A 5731-nucleotide genomic window follows, 5' to 3' on the forward strand; every position below is an offset into this window, starting at 1 on the left:
TCACAATGAGGATATTGTATCGTGAAGTGGTGTTTCGGTAAACAGATTTCAGTCAGGAAACAGATACTTGAAAAGCCTATGATGTTCAGCAATGAACTGCTTCAGACAGATAGTCAATATTTACAATGTGTAGCAGTAGTAACAGAAGTAGCTTCCAGTATTTATCATCTTACTGTAAGACAAGTTTTATCTCAAATTGTGCATTATACCAACGGAAAATGTGTCTGTCATATTGAAGTACTGCAGAGAGTTCAATAAGTAAGCATGCTTCACACCGTACACCTGAGGTAGTGTTTGGGTTTGACTGAATAGTTTGAAAATGGTCTGAGTGCATGTGTTTTGTTCATAAAGTCACTCTTGGGTCATCCTCAGAGAACAGTTTGAAAATCCACTTTCTCGGTGAGGCAAAAACGAGCACTAAAAGATTCCACAAAACCAAACAGGCAATGTATACCAAGATTATCTCCAGTTACTTGGACGATACTGCCATGTATACGACCACTGAAGAAGGGAACTTCAATCCCCTCAGTCTCAAGCACTTTCAAATCGCTTACTATTGGCTCAAGAATGGAATCAAATCCATAAGTTTTAAGGTCCTGGACATGGAAGAGTGCACAAGTGAATATTTACCAAAATGTAATAAAAATTTGGGGTAAAATTTCTCAAAGTAACGTTTATACCTCCCAACTTGTGAATACCCATTTTTGATCCCGATGGGATTAGCAGTCTCAAAGTCATCATAAAAGAGTTGAATTTGCAATGCATTTTTCTCTTTAGAAAAGAGAGGATGTCTCTTCATATATAGTCCATCTTCCAAATCAAAGTAAACTCCATCTTTAAAATTGTGCCCCAAGTTAAACATGCCACTTGTGTTTGGGTTCTTCAAAATTGACTGCAATGTCTGGAGAGTTGGAACGTGAGAAAATGTATCAGTTCTGACTATTTGATCATAAGTTCCAGCAGTGTTGTTTCTTCTATTGTCAAATCTAACACCAAGGACTTTCTCAACTGGTTGAACTGTTCCCCATTTTTGTATGAAATAAGCACTTCGTTTTGATACCGAATTCAACAATGTGCAAGGATTTTCAATATCCTGAAAAGAATGTTGGATTTTTCTGACAGTTTCTGTGTCTTTTGAAGATATACGTGTAAGAGCAGTCACTTTAGCTTGACCCAGTATCTCTTGAACTGCTTCTTCCACGGAAGATACAAAACTATTTACAGTCATCTGACCAACACATGCAGCCTGCAGTTGTGCAATAGCAGATGTACACATATCAAGTGTGTTTTTGTTAGATGTTGGTACAACATGCTTACAACTAGAATTTGAAGGGAAATTAGCATTATTTGGCTCACTATCAATGGCTGTATTAGCATCCAAGTTAGTGTTTAACAAAATTTGAGTCTCTGGAATGTGCCCTTCTCAACTGCTTCCTGAAGCCTGAAAATGTACCAAATACACGACAACAATCTGCTTGACCACATGTTAGTCTACGAGTTCTACCAGGGCACAATCCATGCATCAACTTGAGATGCCTCACGAACAAGTTGGTACTTCCATGACTAGCATGGCAAACAAAACATATCATTAGAACTTAATCAGCATTAGTACAGGAGTTTAGTTCTGAGCTCAGCAACCCTCGGAGTCTCCTTAACCTTCCCAATGTCTATGTTGTATACGCTGTCTGTATGAAGGTGTACATGTTGCGCAGCATTGTATTGTAAGCCGTACCAAAAACAAAGTGAGTCTTGAAAAGCTCATCGAAGGCACCAAGAGCGCTCGTTGACTTGCAAGGCTCGCTTGTCCAGGAGGAAGAAGTAAGCGTGGATGCTGCTCTTCCTGGTCTCGACTGCAAGACGACACGGTTGGCGGCTCTGGTCAATCACATTAAGGTGCTCCTGGATACTGGTTCCTGCCTGAAGACGAAAAAAACGAACACCATAATTAGTTCATCATAACGTCTGCAGCACTGTCCAAGAATAAGAATGCCAATACAAACCTTTTGGAATATCACAAGATGCTGTTCAGTTTGGGATGCAGACATCTTGCCTGGTCTTTTTCGGCCTTGTGATGAAGGAAGAATCAAATGGAGCAGGAGAAGGATGGACGAAGGATCATCGTCCCATCCTAAACAAAGAGATCCTGATTAAAATTGTAAATTCCGTCAGTGACATTAACATTTCAGAGTTATTTGCAATATAAATGATAAATTATGATCATCTAACCATCAGAATTCGTGTCAGCTCCCTCATCAACTGCAGATTCTGCCATCTGGATCAGCTCCTGAAGTTCAGCTCCCTGAGTGGCCTTGCTTAGGGTCTTGCTTAGCATGATGGTATTTTGCTTGCATGTAGTTGGCCACCTCTCCAAAAACTTGTCTGATGCTCTCCAAACAGCAGCATAAAATCCTGTTCAATCTGAAACAAATAAGACAAAAACATTCCACTTCAACCTCCAAAACAGAGTCTGAGTAAATCACCAGCCCACACATTATTTGAACGACTATTACTGGCCAACCTAAATTGACATCTAGAGCTTAAATGCGATTTATACAACTTGAAACTGTTTTAATTCAAAAAGTCTTACCAACCCTTCACATCCAGAAAGCGTGGAAATTCGGTTAAGATGGTGGAGCATTTACCCAGGTCGTGGGTCATCCTGTATCCTTCCTGTACTCAAAGGTCAATTTCATGGCCTCTCAGCACTGGTCTTCACTCAGGGTAGCCAAAGTGGATGGACTGGACTCCCTCTCAACAGTTGGCACTCCAGAGTATAGTTGAGTGGGTCGTTTCTCTGATGAAGCCAAATTCCTCTGAATGGTTTTGATTCTATACGAGAGGTACACTTCTCCACTATTAGGATCGTAATAATGTTCCTTAAGAAAATGAACATGGTTACTAATCTTGAAAGAAAAAACAAATAACCAAGTCCCATTTGCTCAGATACTGTGCCAGACGAATTAAACGCAGTTGTAATGTATACTTACATATCCATTTGCAGTGTGTAGGGATCCTTCAGGTATGGGAACAAGGACACAATGCCTTGTGCAAACATTTCTCTCACACTGCGCGGTGGTGATGTCCTGACAAAAATATAATGTTATGTTTAGGCAGCAATCAGAATCTCCACAAGCAGCACTGGTCCCCAGTCAGCTAAATATCAGGAGTGATTTTTTAATCAGTATCATGCCCATCGAGTTTGATACAAGATAAATCTTCTACCAATAGCAGTGGATGGTCAGCAGTAGCTTAACCAATTATGTGACTGAGATACTGATACAGAAGTCATTTTTAACATTCAGCAGATATGGGAGCAAGTAACACTCAACAATTTTTATTTGGAATCTTTCCTTTAAACTTACCCATGAGTCTCCGTCATCGCCGAAAACAAGAACGTTGATCATCTTTCATCTGGTGAGGTCAGTCAGGCTTTTAGTTTTGGAGTATTCTTTGATGACAACCTCTCCACCAGGCTTTTTTCCCCCAGTATGCTCTCTATTAGCTGTAAAAAAAAAGTGAAGCAATAAAATCTATTTGATGCCAAGGGAATTGAAGAATGATTTTACAAATGTACATTTTTTGCTTCACCATCAGATATTTGACACTTTCTGATTAACTCACCTTAATCAGATTAGTCCTCAATATATAGTAAGCAGCCGAAATAAAGAGAACAAACTAGCATGAGGCGAAAAAAGCTTGGTGCTGAAATGAGACGCGCCCATGGAACCGTGGAGCAGACTAACTGCAAAGGAGAGGGGCAAGCTAGTTAGCTAGCAACTCTAACATTAGCTGCACACGCACACACACACAATCAAAACCGTTAGACTATTTATGTTACACTGCAGTCTGACAACCATGTATCAAAATGCTAAATAATATCAGTGAAATAGTTGTTTAAAACTCACCTTTGTGGGGAACACATTAGGATTTTGTTGATCCAACAAAGGTGTCGAGAAAAGAGGAAATTTGAACGCAGAAACTGAATTTATGGGTGGGGTTGTGATGTTTACACTGACTGAGTGAAAGTCTACACCAGTAGAGTAAAATTGTACACCTTAGTAATTAATACCAGTTATCAGCACTGACTCCAGGGGTCATTTGGCACTGCCAGTTGCTAAAACAACTCTATGGGAGTTGATCACTTTTGACACTGTGAATTTAATATGGGTGATTTTACTGTGTAGTTACATTTTGAATGCTTAGCAGGACAGGAAAATGGTTCAAATCACGTATTTACCAAGAGAACTGTAACGCTTATCATCTGGGGAAGGAGAGGAGGACCAAGGTGCAGAATGGTAAGTGTTCATATTTTAAATATTTGAATGAACACTGAAACCAAACAATAAACAACCAACGAACAGTCCTGTAAGGTACAACACTAAACAGAACATAACCACCCACAAAGCACAATGGAAAACAGGCTACCTAAATGTGGTTTTCAATCAGGGACAACGATTGACAGCTGCCTCTGATTGAGAACCATACCAGGCCAAACACAGAAATAGAAAATCATAGACAAACTAACATAGACAACCCACCCAAATCACGCCCTGACCATAATAAAACAAAAGACAAAACAAAGGAACTAAGATCAGAACGTGACAAGAACACCCCTGATCATCCGTACTGCCACTGATCTGACAGAGTTACTAAACACACATACATGCTTTGTATGTAAATTATGTCTGAGTGTTGGAGTGTGCCCCTTGCTATCTGTAAATTAAAAACTAAACTAAAAAAATTGTACTAACTGGCTTGCTTAATAAAAGGAATTTGAAATGATTTATACTTTTACTTTCACTTTTGATACTTAATTAAGTATATTCGACCAATTACATTGACTTTTGATACTTAAGTGTATTTAAAACCAAATACTTTGACTTTTACTCAATTAATATTTGACTTTTTGACTTTTACTTCAGTCATTTTCTATTAAGGTGTCTTTACTTTTACTCAAGTATGACAATTGAGTACTTTTCCCACCACTTTCCATTATCATATGAATCGAATAAACTGTCAATTTGTATTGACATGGCTAGAAACTGGGTCCATGTTTTGGAATGCATACACAACAGTTTCCCAAAGTTTGACTTCCTAGTGGAGATTCCCTTTCCATCACACTCGCATGCCCTAAAACAACACTACAGTATTGTTTTGAAAAGTTGAACAAATCCTTGTCAGAAAAAAAACGAACTACATTGCCCTTGGAACAGGCCCAGCGGCAGGATTAACTTGGCAAGAGGGGCATCAGAAATGACTTAGGGGGCAAGTTATGTACAATACCCATCAATGCAGTTACTGTAATAACACTTACCCATGCCAATACAATGTATATCCAATCGCGTAAAGCAAACAATAATGTTTGCACCAATGCGTATCGGTACAATACAGCTTCGACGCAACTACCAAACTGTCTTCTCACAAGAGTGCGATACTTCGCTGCATATGATAATAGAGAAATTAGTATTCCACAGCAACAAGTTGTTTATGGCAACACTATAGCTACATCGTTACTCAACCATTGGTCAAGGTCTGCCCACCCTCATCAATGAAATGCAAAGCACCTCCTCTACCATAGAAAACAACATTAAAAGCAATCTGATTGTATTATAAACCAAACATTTCCAATCACATCACAGAAATCAAGCAGTAGACATGGCAGCAACACTAATAAAGAAAATCACGTCTACACCTATTACCTATTTCTGATTTCCAAAAGCTACCAAATAAC

The 5731-nt window shown here is 39.0% G+C and overlaps 2 long non-coding RNA genes across 2 annotated transcripts; both read right to left on the reverse strand.

The window, feature by feature from the left end:
* Positions 1-657: 657 nt before the first annotated feature.
* On the reverse strand, positions 658-2658 carry LOC110538032 (uncharacterized). The gene is made up of 4 exons (XR_016484783.1): positions 2599-2658; positions 2227-2418; positions 2001-2143; positions 658-1917 (listed from the first exon to the last, which is right to left on the reverse strand). It is a non-coding gene; the product is annotated as an uncharacterized LOC110538032 (long non-coding RNA).
* Positions 2659-2987: 329 nt separating this feature from the next.
* LOC110539155 (uncharacterized) lies at positions 2988-3742 on the reverse strand. The gene is made up of 3 exons (XR_005035301.2): positions 3622-3742; positions 3363-3502; positions 2988-3083 (listed from the first exon to the last, which is right to left on the reverse strand). It is a non-coding gene; the product is annotated as an uncharacterized LOC110539155 (long non-coding RNA).
* Between the last annotated feature and the right edge of the window lie 1989 nt (positions 3743-5731).

This window comes from Oncorhynchus mykiss, chromosome 12, assembly GCF_057628025.1.
Source record: "Oncorhynchus mykiss isolate SJ-2025 chromosome 12, ASM5762802v1, whole genome shotgun sequence".
In the NCBI taxonomy this organism is placed as follows: domain Eukaryota; kingdom Metazoa; phylum Chordata; class Actinopteri; order Salmoniformes; family Salmonidae; genus Oncorhynchus; species Oncorhynchus mykiss.